Genomic DNA, 23,218 nt, shown 5'->3' with positions numbered 1-23,218 from the left:
GATGCAAAGACGAACTGCTTAGATTTTTGGTTGAAAGGGTCAGCGGTCATGTGACCTTTAGCTCAATGTAGCAGATTTTCATTGTCATGATATGTTGTGAACAGCTGAAGGGATTTTGACTGAACTTGGCATAACTATGGAATGTAATATAAAGATTAACTGATTCAATTTTGACATCACAAGGTCTGAGGTCAAGTGCCCATTAATTGATAATCTGTGGTACTCCCATAAAATATATACCACTGAAGAGATCTCAAGCACATTTATGGACTGTCGTACAAAGATGAACTCATTAAATTTTTCGATTAAGAGGTCAAAGGTCATGTGCCCTTTTGAAATTCATTGTGGAGACCATAACTCAAGTTAGAAGCATTTGATGTCTCTCTTCTACTTGTATGTATGTCTGTCTCTCTTTCTCTCCTCATACTATATATATATATATATATATATATATATATATATATATATATATATATATATATATATATATATATATATATATATACTGAAACACAAAATAAACTTACCACTTGTTTGAAATGTAATAAAATTGTAACAGTTCAAAATAAAACAAACCAACAATTGCTAATTGAAATATTGGCATTTTATTGATGACATATCAAGTTTTTGACCAAGATACACCATCTCATAAGTTTGTTCTACAGTCCAGAACAGCACAGGGTGCAATGTCAGTCCCCTTTCAATAGCGTGTGTGGCCACCATTGTTTTGGATACAGGCAGTGCATCGTCGGCGCATACTGCCAACCAGTCTTTGGATGGATTACTGCTGGATTCTGTCCCACTCAGTCCTCAATGTCTGAAGCCGTCTGACTTAGGACCATCTGCCTGTCCTGCCTTGCAGTGGTGACTCGTGGCCTCCCTGATCGAGGTCTGTCATCTGCAGAGTTGTGGAGGGTGTCTCTCCACCAGGGCCGATATCGTCTGGTGTGAACAGCCAAGGCAACGTGCCACCTCACAGTAGCTCAATCCGCCTTGCAGTATGCCCAAGGCACACTGCCGTTGATCTCTTGACAATCGTGGCATGTTGATTGAAATGCCCATTTTGCACTGGCCTTTTTAAAGCCAATATCAAGACATCACGTGCAGCTCATTAAAATCATCCCGTACCCCTTGGCTAATCACTGACAGTCAAAACGGCTGTTCAACAGCTGTGCTATGAAGTGACCATTGAAGGTTCAAGTGACCATCGGTGACCGTTTTGTCTGACAGTGAGGACACTATTGTCCACAAATAATTTCACACATTTACTACACGCAGTGTTATTGTTGACATTTGAAGGTTTAAAAGGTGATAAGATATATGTACATACTTGCGATACCCGTGCACCTGCACGGGTTAGCAGTACAACATAGCTGGAAGCAGACGACAGACCGTACACAGGGAATGACAAAAATACGCATTGTGCAAAATGCAAGTGGTGCTATGGAACGCCAAGACTTCCCAAACATTGTCGGCATGTCCGCTAAGTGGCACAGTAATTTCATAGGGATCGTGTGATGGCGAGCCGAGTTTCTAGTGTGCAAGCTTGGTATTATAATATATATATACAGGGTGTCCCAAAAAATACAACTTTTCATCTGCAAAGAGGATGGTCATAACATATATATTTTTAAAAAGATATATGGCTGGATAGAAAGCTGAAAGGTTGAAGTTTATTGAACCAATGTCAAAATTGCCACCAAAATTTAAATTTTGGTATAGAATCGTCGTTTTCTTTAAGACCACATGTTTGATGTAGGCTCCACGTTGTCCGATCACTGCCTGCAAACGCGTTGTCATGTTCCCCATAACTTTGGGAAACGTTTCCTGAGGAATGTTCTGGATTTCTCGGTGGATGTATTCCTTCAGCTGATCAAGAGGCTGAGGCCCAGGGTTTCCATAGATCCTGTCCTTGAGATACCCCCACAAGAAGAAGTCTGGAGGAATAAGGTCAGGGGAATACGGTGGCCACTCAACGTCTCCGTAGAGGGAGATAAAGTGGCCCTCAAAATGTTGGTTGAGAAAATGCCTTGTTTCCCTGGCTGTATGGGGCGGTGCCCCATCCTGCTGGAACCACTGGGTTCTCATCTGGATCAGGTTGTTTCTCCTACGGGCTTGAGTACGTAGCTCAGGCAGATAGAATTCCTGAATCATTTTGCGATAGTTCCTCTGGTTTACCGTGCAAGTGCGTCCCTGGTCATCTTCAAAGATGTATGGAACAATTATCCCATCCCAACCAACCGCCAACCACATGGTGACTTTGAGAACAGATGGAGGAACCAAATCAGTTGATGCATTACCAGGATTTTCAGTTCCCCAGTTCCGAAAGTTCTGCTTGTTTACCTCCCCGGACAAGTGAGCATGGCGTTTGTCCGTCATGTGAATTTTTTGAGGAAGTCTGCATCTTCCTCCAACTTTCCTGAGAACCAATTTGCAAATTCTCGTCGTTTGCGTTTCTGTTGATCAGTAAGCACCGTTTCCGTTTGAATTTTGTATGGAAATGCATGAATGTCTTGGCGAAGGATCCTCTGAACGGTGCTCTAATGAATGTTTGTCTCGGCAGAAAGTCGTTGAATCGATTTTTTTGGACTCTGAACGACCGCCTGTCTCACCATTTCCATATTTTCTTCACTACGACTTGTCCTCTTCCGACCACTGTGACCCTTGTGAAGGTCACAGATGGTTCCCACATTGGTAAACTTTGTGATGGTGCACTTTATTGTCTGAAAGTTTGGTGCATGGCGCAAGTGGATACCGAGATGTCTCGAGTAAAGACGTTGCACCTGTATGACACTTTTCGTCTGGTGCCAAAGTTCACAATTTTCGTCCGTTGTTGTACGGTCAGTCTTGGCATTTTCTGGCACTTGCTTGATATCAAAATAAACTTCAGGGTCTCTGCAACAAGAAATGAAGCATTAGTGACAAAATTACTGCTTTTTTTTAGGATCAAATGAAGCATTTCAAAAGTTGTATATTTTTTTGGGACACCCGACATATGTCATGTGCCGCTTAACGACGTTTCAGTCAACGACGGTGGTCCCATCAGATTTTAATGGAGCTGAAGAATTCCTATCGCCTGGTGATGTATGCCTGGTGTTGGCTTAATGGTTAGGGTGGCGTGCTTTGGATCCTCAGGTCCTGAGTTCAAATACCGCTCAGCTTTTGAATTAATACCAGGTGGGATTATCTCGGCCTGTCATCCTTCCGAGGTCGGCAAAAATGAGTGCCAGCATGCTGGTATCCTGTGTCGGAGTGGCGACCCGTTCAGGATTGTGCCGAATAGCCAAGGAGACTGCTTAAGCAGCACCAACTCTCTGCACATAGTATGGTCCCAATCTCCTCCTGGTGATGTAGCTGTCGTAGCGCTGCCAGTTGTATAAAAGTACAGCATAGCACATACAATTATGTGCAGTACATAATACTCGATAATGTTAATAAACAACTATGTTACTGGTTTAGGTATTTCCTATACTGTACTTTTTATCGTTATTTTTGAGTGTACTCTTTCTACTTTAAAAAAAAAAACATAATTTACTGAAAAACAGTGTGCCGTGTTACGCAGCAGCCTCATACATCTCGTGTTTACCGCTTCTCTTGATTGGATCATTTTTCCGTGTGCTTGATTTAATCTCGTGTTTTGTTCATCATGCCCCCCAAGCGTTCTGCTTCTTCTTCTTCTTCTGCTGCTTCTTCTGCTGCTTCTGCTTCTGCTTCTGCTTCTTCTTCTTGCTCCCATTAGAGGTTGCCACAGCGGATCATCCGTCTCCATTTAGCTCTATCCTCCACATCTTCCATTGACACTCCAACCACCCGCATGTCCACCTTCACTGCATCCATGAACCGCTTCTTTGGCCTTCCTCTTCTCCTCCTACCTGGCGGCTCCATCCTCAGCATCCTTCTCCCGATATACTCCGCTTCCCTCCTGTGCACATGTCCAAACCATCTCAATCTCGCCTCTCTCACTTTGTCTCCAAACCCTCCTACCTGTGCTGTCCCTCTAATATACTCATTTCTTATCCTGTCCATCCTCGTCACTCCCAACGAGAATCGCAGCATCTTTAACTCTGCCACCTCCAGCTCCGCTTCCTGTCTTTTTGTCAGCGCTACCACCTCCAAACCATACAACATAGTTGTTGGTAGCTTTATAATGTGTGTGGCCACGGCTGAGTCTTCTTCTTCTTCTTCTTCTCCTCCTCCTCCTCCTCCTTCTCCTCCTTCTCCTCCTCCTCCTCCTCCTCCTTCTCCTTCTCCTTCTCCTTCTCCTCCTCCTCCTTCTCCTCCTCCTCCTCCTCCTTCTCCTCCTCCTCCTTCTTCTCCTTCCCGTTTGGGGTCGCCACAGCGGATCATCCTTTATGATCCGCATAATGATTTGGCATAGGTTTTATGCCGGATGCCCTTCCTGACACAACCCTGGTCGCCTCTTACGACACAGGGATCTGGTACACCTTATTCGAACCGGGATATACACCGGCCCAGTACACTGGTACTCGCTTTGCCGACCTCAGAAGGATGACAGGCTGAGTCAACCTCCTGGTGTATTAATTCAGTGGCCCAACGGGGCTTGAACTCAGGACCTTTTTGGATCCCAAGCCGCTGCCCTAACCACTGCGCTAACACCAGGACCCCCCCCAAGCATTCATCAAAAAGTAAAAAAAAATAATTAAAAGTTTATAAAGTAAAAAAGTTTTATAGCAAGCTAAGGTTAATTTTATATTGAAGAAGGAAATTTAAAAAAAAAAAAAATTAGTGTAGCCTAAGTGTACAGTGTTTATAAAATCTACAGTTGTGTGCAGTAATGTCCAAGGCCTTCACATTCACTCACCACTCACTCACTGACTCACCCAGAGCAACTTCCAGTCCTGCAAGTTCCATTCATGGGAAGTGCCCTGTACAGGTGTACCATTGAAAAAAAATCTTTTATACCGTATTTTTACTGTACCTTTTCTATGTTTAGATACGCAAATACTTACCATTGTGTTACAATTTCCGACAGTATTCAGTAGAGTCACATACCAGGAGCAATAGGCTATACTGTTGTGGGGCCGAGTTTCGGTGGCGAGCACAACCGCGAGATGGAGCAGTAGAGTCGGCTCCACTGAACACCCGGAATTTATAGGTCGTCACCCGGATAACTCCGGAGCCGACAGGTCCCTTATTGGACCAAAGATCGCCAATAGGTCGACTGCGTGGGATAGGGTCGATTGCCAATTTCAATTTACCTAAATACCCACATCGTCCAAACTACCAGGGAAATTCACTCTCGGCGGAGCTCGAGCGGAACGAGGCGTTAGCGTGCTCGAACAGTGCGTAACCCGATCGGATGGTTACCGAGGTCCGTCGGTCCAAATGCACAATTTGCCGCTTCCCAATTTCCCAACACGCACCGTGCTAAACCAATGAAAGAAAAACAGAAACGAGCTGAAACATTTAACAGAATGGAGATTTATTTACAATAGGCAGGGAGGGAACACACAAAGAGCAGAGTTAAACCGACTACCAAGAAGAAATGCAAATAATGTACAAGGCACTTAAACAATTGCTACTTATAGACTGGGCCCACAGACACACACGCACAGACCCAAAAGAAATGATGGCCATGGCCTTTATTCGGCCCTTCAGCTCGGGAGGGAAGGTGAGCCGAAGGGGAGAACCTGTCTCGCACCTCTCCCCCTCGTGTGGTTTTCGATGATCTGGTTCAGCGGGACTCGAACCCGCAACACAATGCAATGATGGACGCCATCCGGCGCGAAGGTGGATCAGACAGAATGCCGGCAGGCCAGACAAGATGATCAGGTGATCAGGCTGACAAGGTGACCAAGCGACGAGGCGACGCGACCTTCACTGCCAGACAGAATGCCCTGAACACTTATTCACCGCTTCTCCAGAGGGGAGGAGCCACCTCCTCGGACCCGCTCTCACTCACTGGACAGTTTTGGCGTGCACTTGCCCTTGTCGCCCCTGTGATTGGCCTAAAGGGGCGCTAAGTCCGCTGATTGGACTGGGGGGGGGGCGTGGCGGCCATCACGGAGGACCGCCCCTCAAACAGGGAGAGTAACATTGTCCTGTATTGTGGCACTCATTGGCCGACTGACGGCAACCTCGCTCGCATCCCCCTGATTGGTCGAGAGCCGCCGCATTCCTTGAACTCCGCCCATCGTGGGCGCCATTACGTTGGGTTGAGGAAGCGAGGTGCAGGCGTGTTGTTATTATAAGTGTAAAAATCCTATCTATAAAATAACTTCGCAGCGCATGCACACTTAATTCCCATTAGACATAGGGGAAAGGGAGCTATCTATCCACATTTACTTATCGAAATAACTGAGCTATGGGGACTTGAATGCTGAGTGCTCATGGCTTCCAGATTCACAACAACACCATATAGCCTAGGTATGTAGTAGGCTATGCCATCTCGGCTTGTGTAAGTACTCTCTGATGTTCTCACAATGACAATCGCTTGACGCATTTCTCAAAACGTATCCCCATCGTTAAGCGGCGCATGACTGTATATATATATATGTATGTATATGTATATGTATGTATATATATATATATATATATATATATATATATATATATATATATATATATATATATGTATATGTAATATGGACCTTTAATTGAGAAAACAAACATAACAGTAGGTTGACATCTAATGTGGTTGACATCAGGCATACACAAAGAGACATTCGCTTCAAATTTTACTTTGTAGTTTTTTTTTCCCCCCCATGTTATCACAGATGTGACTTTTTTACATTGATTGGATTCTCATTTAATGAGTGTCTTCTCAGTGTGTAAAGTATCCCCTTAATTTTAGTGCACAAAGTGATATTTTCGCACTGGAGAAAATTCTACACAATTTTCTTTGCTCCAAGGGTTTTTAAGGATTGTCATCAAACCCCAAACACCTTCCAATACGTGACCTTGGAAATGATGGATGAATGCCGACGAGGCCTTTTGCGCTTTCACTGTATGTCTGTGTTTTCAGTGATCCAGTAAAATGTTCTTCTCGACGGGCACTTTTAACCTGCTGTTATTAGAGCAAAACCTGTAATTCTAATACTCTTGAACAATTTTCAGCATTTAGACAAAAGTGTGGTAATTTCAAAAGGGTTAACCATAATTGTTCTGTTCCTGAATGCAAATCGGACTCACAGAAAATAGGAAATATGAGAAATGTCGGTGGATGAGAGGTGTTGAGTTCCCGTTATTTCCTATTACTGCAAGCTCGCGGCCACAGTGGAGATGTGATCTTTAGTTCAAAGTAGCAGACCCCCCCCCCCCACACACACACACACACACACACACACACACACACACACACACACACACACACACACACACACACACACACACACACACACACACACACACACACACACACACACACACACACACACACACACACACACACACACACACACACACACACTTCTTTCAGCAATAAATGCAAAAACATCATATAATTTCTCGTGTGGCCCCAGAACCAAACAAGCTATATACTTCTGGAGCTCTGGTTACCCCCATCTCTCACCCCTCACTCCCAACATGATTAACAGTAAACATCACTTTAAACTTACCAGCACATGCACTTTAAACTTACCCGACTAACTAATCCAGATACACAGTTCATTCATCCATTGGGGGTTTGTGCAGCACACGCCCATTGACTCGGGCCTTGCACTGACCTACATCTTCAGTAGTTTGCATTACGGGCAGCTTCGTATTGGGTGAGCTGATAAAGGTCTCCAAGTCTTTCGTTGTGCAGAGGCACAAGAGGGTTTCAGGTACTTTCCAATCAAACGGAAGACCAAATGCTGCATTGGAGTCACCAGAAGGAACCCGAACAAGTAGAGCAAAGATGGAGTCATCAGGAGGAACTGGAAAAGATTCGGGTTTCAGCCGCTACTCCACAACCCTCAAACCCATCCAGGTGCAGCCAAGTGAGCCTTACAAAAAAAACTTTCTTCAAGAATTCACTTCTCCTTCGACAGGTAGATAAAGAATGAGAGAAACAAAGAATAAAAGAAAAGAAAGAGCAAGAATTAGAATGAATAAAGAGAATTGTGAAAAACTTAGAAAGAAGTGTGAAAAGAACATATGTCAGAATTTTTGGTTTTTTTTTTTTTTTAGAATCTTTGTGAGCCATTTTCGGTAATAATCCTTATCTCGCTTCGACACGTACACGGTATACATTATGGTGCACCAAAGATTGCTATTCCTTGGGGTTTCTACGCCTGTGCACTCAGCATTCTGGGGTGGATTACATCATTTTAAAAGTCGCATATTGTAGTTTGGTTGTATTAATTTCGAAATTTCAGTGAGCTTTTGTTCCAGTTGCCCAAAGTATCACTGTCATAATTTTGGCATTCCTCAGCTTTTGCGATCTCCATTTCATTTTACGGATCCTCGTGCTTCATTATTTTTGTAATTTCCCTGTTATTTAGGCCAAAGTCAATGGATACTGACACCTCAGTTAGCAATGCTGTCCTTTTTATATCTAAAGTACTGCGTCCGATCACTATTGTATAAATTGGATTGTAATTGCAAAAGAAAAAAACAACTATGCATTTGGGTTCATTTTTAGATCTTGAATTGATCACACTGATAGATGATGAAATACAGTATTCATACTTGAATAACTTATGAGGCTTAAAGAGGAACCCAAGTGCAATTTTTTTTTTCTTTCTGAAAATCATTAATCACAGTCTAATTTGAAGGGAAATTTTTTTGCCAATCACAAAGTGTCAAAAAAGGCCCCAAAGTGTCTTTTCGATTTTGGTCAGTGACGTCACACCGAGATCACACCTTGAACCTAATTGCAGCTTACATAAAGTGCTGTGTCCGTGTGATGTTTTTTTTTTTTTTTAGCTCACCTGGACTTCAGTCAGGTGAGCTTGTGTGATCAAGCAATGTCCGTAGGTGAGTCAGTCAGTCCGTAAACACTTCAATCATTATATCGCTTGAACTAAACATACAATTTTGATGAAACTTGGCCACAAGCTTTATATCTGATGCTTAACGAAGGTGTATTGATCACATCAAAATCTGCTCATTAAGGGGTTTACTGGGGGGGGGGGGTCGAGGGAGGTATGCTGATGGGTGGTGGGGGGGGTTGAGCCCTCCAATCTAGGTATTTGCTCTCTTCTCCGAAACTACACACCCAATTTCAATGAAACTTGACCACAACCTTCATCACCGATGATGTACCAAAGTTTGTTCATGGTATTAAAAAAAAAAATCAGGGTCTGAGGGGTCTGCAGGTAGTTTGAGTGACTGTTGCTCCTGATCCAGGTGCCCTTCAGGACATGCGGCCCTATTTTTTATTCGGTTGATGGGTGATTGTGGTGGGATGGTGGAAGTGGGGCGAGTGTCGGGTAGTGGTGGGTATCGTTAGGGAGATGGGTTTTGCAGGGGGATGGTGATGGTGGGTATTGTGGGGATTATGGTTGATGGGGGATTGTGTTGGGGGAAGTGGAGCGCATCTAGCAAGGTGAGATTGGTCGCCAGCAGGCCAACATAGGTGCTTGGTTCATCGCCTGTGTACATGTGCTGGTAATACACATGGGTGGAACTGGTGTTACAGTTTTGAGTGACTGCTGTTTCATCTGCTTGTCGGGATGGCATCCTCTCTCAATCATGGTGGATAACCACAAGATCTAGCCATCTCTGTTGTTTCATAACAGTGCTCTGTAACGTGTTCCGAGCACAAAAGCAAACATTTTCTTGGCCCGATCCACACTCGGGTATTTCGGACATTAAACCTCGTCAAATTTCTGGCAACCCTCAGATCTTTCGGCCATTGGTGCTACATGAAACCATCTCGATTTGTTTTACTCTACAAGCACCAAGGATGCAACGACTCAGCACATTTGTGGAAATTCGAAAAATTATGGGTCTCCCTGATAAGTGTTGTGTTCGTGCACCCCCAGATCCCCAGCCCACTCCCCTTCGGAGGAAGCTAGTAATTCTTTCTCCTGGCTGTCAATCGGACACTCTTAGCTGTCATGGTTTCATGGTAGTGAAGGAGCGTACATATAGTAGTGGATAACCTCAGAGGACTTTTTAGCTTGCTCGAGGGTTGGAAGGGAGTGGGGGACTGTGGTGTCAGTCAGGTATCTGCTCTACGTGGATGACAGTCAATAGGTAGATGATGCTTCCCTCACGTGAGCTGGTGTAAATTGAGGATGTAACGTTTTTCATTTGGCAAGTCAGGATGTCATAGCTGTACATTACATGTATTGACCACAGAGGGCAGCAGTGAAAAGCCAAAGAACAATGTTGATATTCACATTGTTATGTGCACGAAAACTGGCAAGGTTTCTGTTCTCCCTTTGTGCAAGCTTTTTTATTTTAAATAAAGACAAAATGACATATGTCCATGCTGTGCTGCATGAGTGTACATGTGGGGTCAGACATAAATAGATTCAAATTTTGCAGAGATTTCATTGGGCCTGCTTTTACTCTGTGTCCCCTTGTTTATGATTATCCTCCAACCATACCCCCTTCCCCATATCATTTACTGATCTAAATCAATGCCATCCCTGTGCCTGAGACCATTGCCCAGAGTTTACCATCGGTTTATTTGTGAGGCGTACACTGTGCCACGGGATGTGCGAAATTGTTACGGGTGTAAAAAGGTGTGCAGTGGGGCAATTTGTGCCAGTCATACATGGGTGAATTGGTGTTCCAATGAGTGGTGTGACGAGGGTGCGAGTAGGACCAGCGAGTACATAAAAGAGACCGAAAGTCCTCAAATTACATCAGTTACACCACGTAGTTTGCTGACATTGCTGGGCTCCCTCTCCTGCCATCACCGGATAAAACAGCAATGAGGCTCAACATAATCTTCCTCCCTCATTATCTCCCAGTTATTTTATCTCTCCTGACTTGAAGGTTTCTTTCTTTCTTTCTTTCTTTCTTTCTTTGCCTTCTCTGCTAAGTACACATTCTCTGGTGTCCCTTTGGAGCTCCATAACGATTTGTGCCATCGGATTCGTTTTTGTTGTAAGTTAAATTGAACTGTGCTTTTTACTTTTTTTCCACTTGCAAATAAAACTGTTGATCGTCAGTGTGGGGACGTCCTTTCTCACTGTCACCATCCTGTTTGGAGGGTGGAAACAGTTAAGATTCGCACTGAATTTACCTTCCCGAACACCGTTTTCAATTCGTCCAATCACCATTTGACTCTCCCAGGACAATGCCTCATGCGTACAGGATGGTGTGAGTGACATCTTTTCCTCTTTTCCCTCCTCCTCTCCCTACCGCCATCCCATTCCTGATCAGTATGCAAGCTTTCACAGCAAAATTATCAATACCCATGATGTCTTCACCTGGAAAGCTATGAAAGCTTGCGAGTCCTTCTTCCTCATTCATGTGCAGCACAAGGCTGTGGGTAGCATCATTGCCTGAGGGCATCTCTGTGCTGCTGATGTAATACCCCCATTACCAGTACACCAGTACTCGTTTCACCAACCTCGGAAATATGACAGGCTGAATCAACCCCACCTGGTGATAATTCAACAGTCGACAGGGGCTTAAACTCAGGAACCTAAGGTCCCAAGCCAGCCACCCTAACCGCCAAGCCAACACCAGGCTTTTGCAAAGCCCTTGTATGGCAACAATTCATACAACCATCTTCTTTCTCTGAAGCGACATTTCGACTTGTTTCATGCAAAAATATATCAAATGGCAGTTGTTTGCTTTGTAAAAGTAAACGTTATCCCTTTGCATGGAGTGAGTGCAAAGTTGCATGAACCTTAGACTTGCCTGGAAAATAAGGCAGGATGATAGCTGTACAATTTCATATAACTAGAGTTCATAGAACATGATACTCCACACAGTGTTCAGGTATTTACTTCAATTTAAATAAAATAATGATTTTTAAAATCGTTAAAAATGAATTCCGGAACTTTGGCGCGAGTGAAGGACTTGTACACCACCCGACTTGATATGTCCAAGTACACCGAAAAGGAAAGGTTTTGAAAGCTCGAAGATGGCGATTTGAGTTCGATAGTGTTCAAGTATATAATTCAATTTAAATATAATAAAGATTGTAAAAGTCGTACAAATAAATTAATTCCGGAATTTAGCTCCGTCTTACCACCATTGACTCAGTGTCGAATCCATCACCGATCAATCGCGTTACATTAGTTATTCGTGCCTGTTGTTTGTGTCCTTTATAAAGTCCTTAAAAACAGTAAGTTTTCTGTTTGGAAAATGATTTTCAATTTCGTTTGACTGCCAGAAGACAAGCAGAGAGAGAGAGAGAGAGAGAGTAAAAAAGTTATCCCACTTCACTGCGTAGGCACATCGGAACAAATTCAGAGCCAAACGTATTGCTTCACTGCAGGTTCACTACAGCCAAAAGTATTGCTTCGCTTCACTATAGTTCATGGGTTTTTCGATTCATGTTCAAAATAAAACTTTCAATCTAAATGAAGTTGTTCATCGATCCTAAACTGACGTTTGCAGACAAACAGACAGACAAAGTGAACCACAATTACTTAACTCCGTTTTTCGCTTCGCATGTGCAGGGTGAAGATGCTTGTTCATGGAATTATTTTGAACTTGGTCAATATTGTTTACATTGTAGACCTTTACATGCACTTTTGACATTTGTTTTTGTTTTAATTTAACTTTTGTTATTGAAAGGTCGCACCCCTGAGTGATATCGCTTTTGAACGGGCTTGACACAATGCTAAGAAAAGGAAACGTTACCCTTGACCCTCCAACCACCACATGGAGTTGAAGAAGGTCCAGTTGATGACTGTGCTGCTTTTCATCAAATATAAAAGGTAAGCTTACTTCTTCCATTCATTCTCATGAGAGCCCATTTGGACACTGACAGAGCATCAAAAGATTAAGATTTTCTGTCGGTGTTTATGACCGATTTTAATTATCATCCTTTCCTGCAGGAAAATTGTCCATAATGTGCGTTGATAAGTTAACACCGGCTGTAGGCCAGAAGGAATGTCATTCTTGACTTGATGTTTGGCATAGCATGGTAGACAAAACGCAACGAGCTTTGTTTGACAAATTTTTCCCCATTTCGGGTTGTCTGCCATGACATATTTTTCCATATCGATGTTCATATTGAGATTGTATGTAGATTAGTAGACTGGGAGACAAGAGCATCATTTAGGTTGGCAGAGGGTGGGATCGTCAGGAAATGGAAAAGGTAGTTTTCCAGATGGACAACACCATTCTGAGGGGCACAGCAGCTTCCAGCAGGAACATGAGTATGTAGATGGCATCAATAGCAACATACTGTTTGAATGCAAGGAGAAATGCAATATGTCACCTGGTGTACCAGCGGAAAAACAAGAATAATTTTCTCAACCAAATGTTGACGGTGGTTAGCATACCTCTGACGGGAAAAAGGTAAAGCAATGTTTTGAGTGTGAGTCTTTCAAGGGAAGAGGGATTATTAGCTTTTCCATGTCAAGCACTAGATACGTATATCAAAGGGGACAGGTATGGCATGTCCCAAGGTCAGTAAGAACACACTTCGATCTCCTGGTAAACCTCCTATTATGTTCCAGTCGTTTATTTTTAGTTCATATGAAAAGCCTCAATGAACACCTCCTTGTTGTTTCCTGTTTTAAAAGAAGCCATACACGTGTCATGGAGGACGTGTTAAATAAAATAAATTTAAAGGGAAGGTGAGGAGTTCGCAATGAGGTGGAATAAAATGTAAAGGCGGTTGAGAGGAGGTAGAGGTATTTGAGGAGGGAAAGTGAATGTGTCGATCATGTCTTCTTGAGGCTGTGAGGTATAAGGAGCATCAATAATTCCACCACATCACAAAGCTCGTGTATACCCGAGCATGACAACAAGCAAGTGAAACACTTTATAGCCTTAGATGTAGATTAATGATGTAAAAAAATAATTCCACAAGCTTGTGGTTGCTTCCAACAAAGTTTATGTACAAGGGGTTGAACGATCCCTTAACACTTTTATTGATATTGACTGGTACACTGAATGATTTTGAAAAGTAAAATGAAAACCTATGCAGATAGTCTTCTGTGTTGTGTCTAAGAGGTCATGTATCATGATATTAAAAAATTTCCATCCACACTTACTTAATTTCATATACTTTACACTGTTTCATAACCCTTCACAAGGTCACGGTCATTTGTGTTGTTGGATATTGGATATCCTTTATTTTTATCCATGTAAAAACATGGAAATTTTCCTTCCACTGGCAGCCAGCCATTCAAATGATTACAATTGAAAGAAAGTGGTGAGGTGCACCACACCCTTTCCACACTTGCAAAAAGAGCAGGTTTTGGGTCGCTGATGACTTCACGTGATTCGAAGGTTGTAAGCACATTAGTAATCGTTTGGCAATTATTTTCTTGCATTTGAAACTCAAAATATGCTAAAATTAACTTTTAAGTCAAAACTTTTATCAGTGATCGAAAAACAGTCCAGAAGTTGCCGAAGATGCTATGATGTCACGTTCTCCGAAAACTTCGTGAACATTCGGAAACAGCGTGTGAACAATGGGCGAGATGCGAATCAGAGAGTGATTTCAGCGGCGATGAAATTGAGTGTTTTCATTCCGATATTGCCGAGGACGAGTCGGAGGATGATGGGAATTTATACTATGGAGTTTCTGGCCCTGAGCCATATAAATTTTAGCCACTTGCAAGTGCCAGAAAACGGCCTATTTTGTGAACAAGTGGCAGAACTGATCCCCGGCAGTTCACACTGACAGACTCCACCAGACAGATTGGTTGGTAGATTTTCATTTTCTTGTTCGATGCATTAAATAATGTCAAGTTTGATTCGTCTGTGACTTGATATAATAATTTTTAACCCTCGAGTCACTCAAGAGTCAGAAATAGAATGAATCAATAATGGACCCAAATATATTATACACCGTAGCCTTGGCGTTGAAGTCTTTCTAACAGCTGAGCTTGACCCCAGCGAAAGTTTACTGTTAGAACAAACCCCAACTTTCAAGAGACTGTTGTGGCATATCTATCTATAATTCCAGCAATCTGTGTGTGTGTCTGTGCCTGTGTCTGTCTGTGTGTGTCTGTGACCACTGTTTCTCGACAACCACTGGTCTGATCTAATTGAAACCTGCCAGGTATATTGTTGGGGACCTGAGTATGTGCCTTTTCAAGGTTTGATATTAATCGGACAAGTGCTTCCCAAGTTATGGCCATTTATTTACCAATCAATGACAGGACACAGTGCTGCGTATGCATGGCCGATGGGGAAGAGATTCTCAGCCGCGTTTCCCATTACGGGTTACAACGCACGGCCTTCCGGATAGTGTATTCTAATAATTTCTCGATTTCTTATGCACATTTATAGATAAACACAATGCCCCAATCCTTGAGAGGTGACACAGTGTGAGAAGATGAAGCAGGAGCCAGCTGAGGAGGAGAAGGCTGAATGGTGGGCACAGCGTCACGCTTGTTTTGAAACCGAGCTCACGCATTGCGTTGCCTTCGTAATCCTCAGCTGTGAAATGGTCACCACAAACGACAAGTCTGTCCAAAGGGTCCTCTTTACCCGTTTTCATTGGGGGAAAATTCGCCCGTTTTGTTTGTACAAATCTTATCCACTGCCGGCGAATGTTTGATTCCTTCGGGAATCGGTGGGAGCGATTACCCGTTTTCCAGCCATTTTCGCAAAACATGACGATACACATATGAGGCATGATGTACAAATATCCAAATAACTTTGTTCTACAATAATTCAAAATAAAAAAAGGATAATATAAACAGTTGCAAGCTCAAAATAAGCGAAAGAACGGCCTGCTCAACTGGACACTTCTTCAATGAGCGAGTGAGCGTCCACTTTGTTTTGGAGAACGTGACGTCACCATCCATATATGGGCACACGGCTGTTTTTTTCAACAGCCTCGAGAAATAACAACTTCGGAGTTAAATTTCATTAATTTTCCCAATAGTTAGGCAACCACAATAGTTTGCATCGAACTATTTAATCCACATATAATCATATTGATAAATTTTCAGAATATGTTTGGTGTCCCGCAACATGCTCTTTAAACATGTGAATTTAATTCGGTACAAAAGATAGTCGAAAGCGACAACGTGAACTCCTGTAAGTGAAACACAAAGGCGAATACCTGAATGATTAAAACAAAAAGCAACGGTGAAGTGACAGATGTTATGGGCTTGCATTATTTTGTGGACCTTCAACACCGCGCTTCTCGTATAAGGTACAAATTGATGGAAGATCCGTTCGTATCACACGCTGGGTAATCTTCATGGGTCTTTCCAGTTTCTTCACATTTTCTTTCGACAAATTAACACATGTACTGTTATGTTTGTGGGGTAGATGGAGGAATTTCTTAGTAAAGATAGGATTTTATAGCATAGCATGGTCCGTGGATGAGCAGGAGACATCTCAATGTAAATTAAGTCAGGAAAACTGTGAGCTTAAGTTGTTACTTGTCGCCACATGGGGGTGGTGCTGTGTTAACTTGGGAGGGTTTAAGGCTATTTCTCCCAGTATGTGATTGCCCCCTGTGACCTTTTCCTATGTTTTTGCATTTACAAAGCTGGAAATAAAACCATGTTGTTACGCCAACAACAACAACAGAGCTGAACGTTTCCGGGCAGGCAAAAACCCCGCCCTTCTGGGCCGGCAGGCCACGCCCCCCCCCCCCCCCCCGAGGTTGATGATTGGTCAGGGTGATGCAAGTGTGGGAAGATGGTATGCTTTGAGAGGAAGAAGGGCAAGGGATGCAAGAAGGGCAAGAGTGACAAGGAGGGCAGGAGCGACAAGAAGAGCAAGAGAGACAAGAGGGTGGTTGGAAGCAAAGCAAGAGGGAGGATAGTGTGGAGATGGCAGTCAGAACAGATAGGACTTCTCTGGCTCCTCAGCATAGTCAAGAAAGCAGCGCAATTCTCATTGTTCATTCTGGTGTGAATTAATTGACGTGCTGAAATAAGACGCTAGCCATTGACTGTTCAGCTGGGTTGTGAAGTTTGTACGTTTCTGAGAAGAAAGAGAAGGAGAAGAGCGTGTCTTTTTGCCTTGTCTCGGAGCCTCGGCGTCGCCCCGTTGGGTGTTCAAGGAGAAGGGCGGCGCCCTTTGTTGTGGGTGAGTCTGGTGCTGGAAGAGGAGCAGCGTCGGCAGTCTCAATCGTTAGAAGAAACTATGCGGCGGGTTGTGGGCCCGAACAAAGGAAGACCGTCCGCGTGAATCACCTCACGTATGTGACCGCAGAGAAGGATGTGGTGCCATTTTGGGTGCGTTGTCCCACACAGTGACTATGCTGTTTTGAGGATCACCAGGCTCCTAAAAGGTCATCTCTGGACACACAAGCTGAGTACCGGCATAACGGGAGTTTTATTTTAATTTTTAATTTTTTTTAATCTTTTCCCTTGTCTGTTTTTGTGACTGAGTGGTGACTTCTCAAATTAGGCTTTAGTTTACGTCACTTTTCATTACCTCACGTTTGATATATTTTCATGATAATTCTTTGATTATATGTTCATTAAACCCTCATTTGTTAAATTTACTTGTGTTTGTCTACTCATTGTGGGTTCGAGTATAAACGCATGTGCCTCTGTTCTGGTACGTGCTTCGCCACCCTCCATCCCACGCACGCAATAATCTCCAAGGATCTCGGTTGTTTGCCTCCAAGTAGAACCGTTCGGCTATCCGTCCAGGTCATTGTTAGCTGCCCCCACCATGAGATCTGGGTCAGTAGTGGGATATAACCTAACTGCCGTTACAGTAATATGTACGACACAACAGTACATATTAATTTGAAAGAAAGAATACTTTGAACCAAGGGCTGATAAAACAAAAAAATGAAAATGCTCTTATCGACATGAAACTTTTTCAGTTTCCTTAAAAAATACAATCTTTGATCTGCTTTACCAGCCAACACTTGGGAAGTACTGCTCCATTTGGATTTGTTATCGATCACTGTACCCAAATACTTAAGTTCAGGAACTTGTTCGACAATATGGTTGTGAATGATCAAAGGGTCATGGTTACCTGCGAAGCATCAAAAATAAAAAAATCATTTATTTTGTCTTTTTGACATTAAGAACTAAATAATGACGGTGACACCAGTCAAAAAACTGCTGAACTTCACTCACATGTTCATGGTTATCATGAAGTAAGAACCCACTAATTACTGTATCATCAGGTGTTCATTTAAACAGGTGTTCATTTCCCCACGTTCGTTGGACTTGAGGTATGCTCCAGGAAAAAGGGTGGGTAGTCTGTTCATGGAGCCTTCCCAGAAGGAGATGCTATAATAAAATTAATGCCAACATTTTATATTTTTCAAAAAACAAGTCTATAAAATTTGACTATTTTCTTACTCATTATATATGTGTCTAATTGCCCCAATTATTTCCACCTTCTTGTGTGGGTGACAAGGGAAATATTTGGCCGAAATATTGAATGAATCAGCTGACCAGGCCTGACATTCAACTGAAGGTGGCAGGAATTTTATCAGGGTGCTGGCAATAACTCCCTCACTTTTCTCAAAAGACACCTTGTGCGATCTTTAAGGTCCACCAATGATCAGTGCTGGCAGATGGGTCTTCTGGCTTAATGTCATTCCGATGGATATGCAACACCATACATGTAAAACACCAGATTGACAGTGACTTTATAGCTGGGTCGAAATTCTAAAAGATACCAGTCTGGAGACGGCGATTGTTCACGAGCAATGTACACGGTTCGCCTTTTTTATTTTTTGACCTTTGAGGGGACGCCACGGGCAAACTGGTGGGAATCGGGAAAAAAACGTAAATGATGAAAGTTGTAGTACTCGAAGAGCACTACTTGCATACCAACTTTCATTCGAAACATTTGAAAAACCCCAAGGAGCTCGATGCCCAATTTATTGATTTTTTTCAACATTTTCTAAGTTTGTGACCTTGTGACGAAAATGAAAAATCGAGCTCCGTGGGGCTATGCAGGTGCCATTGGGCTAACCAAATACCGAAACCCCTGCCAGATTTGACAAACCCCCTCGGAGAAGATGTAACTTGAAACCGGCTACCCCCTAAAAACACGTTTTTTGGGCGTGGCTCCGCCCATAATGGGCACAGCACCGCCCATAATGGGCGCAGCACGCCCATTCTCCGGAAAACGCAATCAGATCATGATACAAACCTCGCACCCTAATTTTATCAAGATCGGATCAAAACCCACGGAGCTATGCTCGGGACAGACAGACAGACAGACACACACCCATAACGAATATAGTGGTCACTTACTGACTCGTGAACCAATATTTACACACAAATAAAATTTACTCCTCCTCTGTCCCTAAATGTGTGGATCTCAAATAACTGATATGTCTGCTCCAAGCAGACAGATCTCTCTAAACGTTACCGATAAACCGGACATCGTGTGTTTAACAGAATCCTGCCTCCCACAGCATGTCCCCGACTACTTCGCGTCTTCTCCAGTTTGATCGACCTGACCCCCCCTGTCCTGGCATCGGAGTCGCACTGTACATCAAGAACTGCATTTCTCATTCTCCGTGTCCCGCTCTTGCACCTCCCAAACCCCAGGAGTAAACTTGACAAAAACTAGAGTTTAAAAAAAATTGTACATTTTATTAATTCATTAAAAAAATAATGGTTTGTCTCAGACTTGTGGCACTGTGGCAGGGCTGATGAAGCCAAAATAAAGCCTCCATCTTCTAACCTGTAACTCAACGTCATCTTGTTACAGTGTACTGTATTACGGTGGTGTATAAGACTTCTTGAGTCGTGCTAAACTTCTGGATTGTTTAAACGATCTGTAAAATCATGATTTTATGAAAATTAAATGGCTGTACCATATATACTTGAACACTGCATGGGTTATCGTGTTATATGAACTTTGTAGTTTTATCTGAAATTGTTGGAAATGTTCTGTTATAGGTAACCACCTTTAAAAAGCTACATGTTTGAGGTTAGAACAGATTTATGTACAACTAAAATGGCTGCCAGTCTACCAGTCAGCCATCTTTGATCAGATCGTAAAATAAAATGAAGGGCATGTGTATGCCATCTTGACCTGTGCTTGTGCCACGTTTGAACAAAATTGGACCATGCATGTCTGATAAATGGTTGGGGACACATTTAAGTAACAAAATGGCCGCCAGTCTGATCTCAAAAAAAAAATGACATGCATATTGTTGTGGACGCGGGGTAGGGGCGAGAAGACCACGAAGGGGTGGGGGGGGGGGAAGCTACCTCAGGTTGCCACCCGACTCTCCGGAATTGCAGGCCGTCGCACACTGATAACTGCGTGACATGGCGGGTCGCTAATCGACCGTGAATGCCAATAACTCAACCACGTGACTTCGCGTCCTCCGTCTAGTGGAAACCAGTAACCGAAAGTGGTCACGTGATCTAATTACTAGGGGACACGCCCTCAGTACGCTATGTTCAAACCGGATCACCTTACCAGATCAGATGCAGCTGAGCGTAACTGCCAAGGACGTACCGGCTAGGAAAACAGATCGTTGAGGGATAACATCCTGGCTAGGTTCGGATACGGACCATGCTGGACCAATGAAGGAAAAGACGAAAATGAGCTGGGAACATTTCTATGCAAGCATTTATTTACAATCAGGCGAGGAAAGGTAGGTGGCACAGTGAATGGGGTTTATTATTTTGTAGAGCAGGGATACAACGAATTTGTGGGGTGCGACAAAAAGCAAGTAATTTACAAAAGCAGACACACAGCAGACTTATCCTGTTAGAACTTCTACAATCTTAACTTATGCTATGACAGGTGCCATCACTCTCACACACACACACACACACACACACACACACACACACACACACACACACACACACACACACACACACACACACACACACACACACACACACCCGATAAAGCTTAGTTAGCCAGAAGGAAGGAGAGCAGATGAGGACTAATTGCCTCACAATACCTGGCACGGTCGGCCGACCAACACGACCCAGTACGCTTTGGGGGACGCTCTGCTTGAGCAATCCCACCTTAAGAGTCGGCGTGTTATCTCCTGCTTAATCACTTTGCGGGGCGCGTGGAAACGTGTGCTCCACACTGGTCCTGAAGAGCGTCTGTCGCACACCAACACCAAGTGCAGATGCAGTGACAGGCAGACGAGGTGTAGTGAAGAGAGGGCGGAGCAGAGAGGCGGAGAAGTGGTGAGGCAGGCAGGTGGACGAAGTACAGAGAGAGAGGGCAGATGGCTTCGCAATCCACCTTTTATAAGCCCCGGGCAAAGGGTAGGGTGATGACCCAAAGCGACGCGCCATCATCCGAATCGCGCTTTCCCATTGGATCCCGGCCCCGCCCTGCCAGGCTCCTGAGGCCAGAAGCGGTCTCATTTGCACATACGGCGTAACATGGCCCAGAGCCTCACACCGCCCTGCGAACCCCCCCCACCCCCCACCCCGTGACCAAGTCGCCCGTCCTGCCCTGTTCTGGTGACTGGACGAGGGTTGCGTCGGTCCCACACGCCCATTCGGGGCATCCCCGGTGAGACATGGCCAGCGGTGCCAACACGCCCGGCCCGTCCCCGTGCCACGCGGCCTGAGTGGCCTGGGACATGCAGCACACCTCTGCTTGGTGGCGAACCGTATTGATGCGGAGGTGTGAGGAGGCGCGTGATGATTTTTCCCGTGTGTGGGAGATGTTGATGGTTGAGGTGGTGAGCCTTTGGTGAGCGAAGGTTGAGCAAGGTGAGACACCATTGTAAATTGGCGCGCAGATTTGAATGAAAGGGCATGCCATGCGCGCGCTTGTTCATGTGGTAATTCTCTCATCGGACTGCGCGGGTGTCTTCTATCGTGTATGCGTGCTTCCTTCGATTTGTGTCATGGATAAAAGGAAAGGGTTGGATGGAAATCAGGATTGAAGATAGAGACATAATTATTAGACCTCGCTATGAGACCCACGCAACGCACTTCATCCCGTTAATCCATTAGACATGAGGGGAAGGTCTGACTGCACGAAGACTAATGAAATAACTACCTGAGGATCACTATGTTGGCTGCCATTGCCTTAGAGGCATGCGGTTTTGCAGAACCGCAAAAATATGTAAGCAATAATTCTTTATCTGTGTTCCAAGTTTGAACATCGGTAAATGCATGTCCGAGAAATGGTTGAGGACACGTTCAACATCGGGTTTTCTCCAACTAAAATGGCCGCCAGTCTGCCATCTTGGATCTGATCTCGAAAATAAATGACGTGTATATGTGTGCCATCATGTGTTGCCTTTGTGCCAAGTACGAATAAAATAGGTCCGTACATGTCCGAGATATGGTTCCGGACGCATGTACGCGCACACGCACACACGCACACACTCATGCACACACACAAAAATCGGGACCAAATCCATAAGGCCCGTTTCAGACAAAGTCCAGTGGGGGCTAATAATGAAATTTCTCTTGATTCATACATTGGTGGCGGTGCTCCATTCATACACTGCAGGTGCTGTTCTGGGGGAGACAAGTCCATTCTGGTCATCAAAAAGTAAGCATAATGGTTTGGGTGGCAGGCTTAAGATCTTAGGGTTTTAAATTAATGTCCCTGTTATATATCCATTGCATCAACACCAAGCAGGTTGATTCAGGCTGTCCAAAATGAGTACCAGCTCGCTGGTAACGGGGCGTTGCTTCAGCAGCACATTCGCACCCCCAGAAAATGATGTAGCCAAGCAGCCATAGGCTGCATACAAATAAATGAATAAATCAAACGAGTGATGTTATTTTGCTGTCTGGGCTATCTATAATATAAAAGGAGCTTGGCTCGGCGTGCCTGTCTGTGTCCATCCTGTCCATGCGTGCGTGTGTCCGTCCGTCCATCAACAATTGTCCTCTACAATCGGTAGCGCAGCATGCACATACGCGCGCAGCATAGCGATACAAGCATACACGTGTATACGTACATGCAGCATATAAAATGCTGCATATCTATGCATGAGGAGAGCTTGTTTCCTGGCACTGCCCATGCCTAATACGTACCACAGACAGCTTTATCAAGAGAGGGGAAGCAGAAGGGCGATAATTTTATTTTGATTTTGATGTTCCTCTTTGTGTGTGTGTGCTGTTGTATTATTTGTAATTCAGCATCTGAAAAGGCTATGATGAATATCCCATAAACACTCTCCCCCTCCTCGCTCCCTGGGTGTATAGCCAGTCCGGTATCTATGCACAGCGTAATTTTATTTCACAATTAACAACAACCGTTTTTTGTTGTTGTTTGTTTTGGT

At 43.9% G+C, this 23,218-nt stretch overlaps 1 protein-coding gene across 2 annotated transcripts in view; it reads left to right on the top strand.

Annotated features, from left to right (window-relative positions):
* Positions 1-20,021, top strand: part of LOC147034189 (interferon-induced GTP-binding protein Mx3-like) — a 177,086-nt gene extending 157,065 nt beyond the window's left edge. Inside the window, exons 13-14 of one of the 2 annotated variants that reach the window (XR_015057466.1) lie at positions 12,652-12,794; positions 19,397-20,021. The gene's annotated coding sequence lies outside the window, so the exon portion shown is untranslated. Of the gene's footprint in view, positions 1-12,651; positions 12,795-19,379 lie in introns of both variants that reach the window. The other variant, XR_015057467.1, reaches the window with a different exon arrangement.
* Positions 20,022-23,218: the final 3,197 nt, after the last annotated feature.

This window comes from Eptatretus burgeri, chromosome 1 (genome assembly GCF_056783735.1).
Source record: "Eptatretus burgeri isolate ZD-2024b chromosome 1, Ebu_testis_v1, whole genome shotgun sequence".
Lineage (NCBI taxonomy): Eukaryota > Metazoa > Chordata > Myxini > Myxiniformes > Myxinidae > Eptatretus > Eptatretus burgeri.
This window is presented reverse-complemented; position numbering and strand designations above follow the sequence as displayed.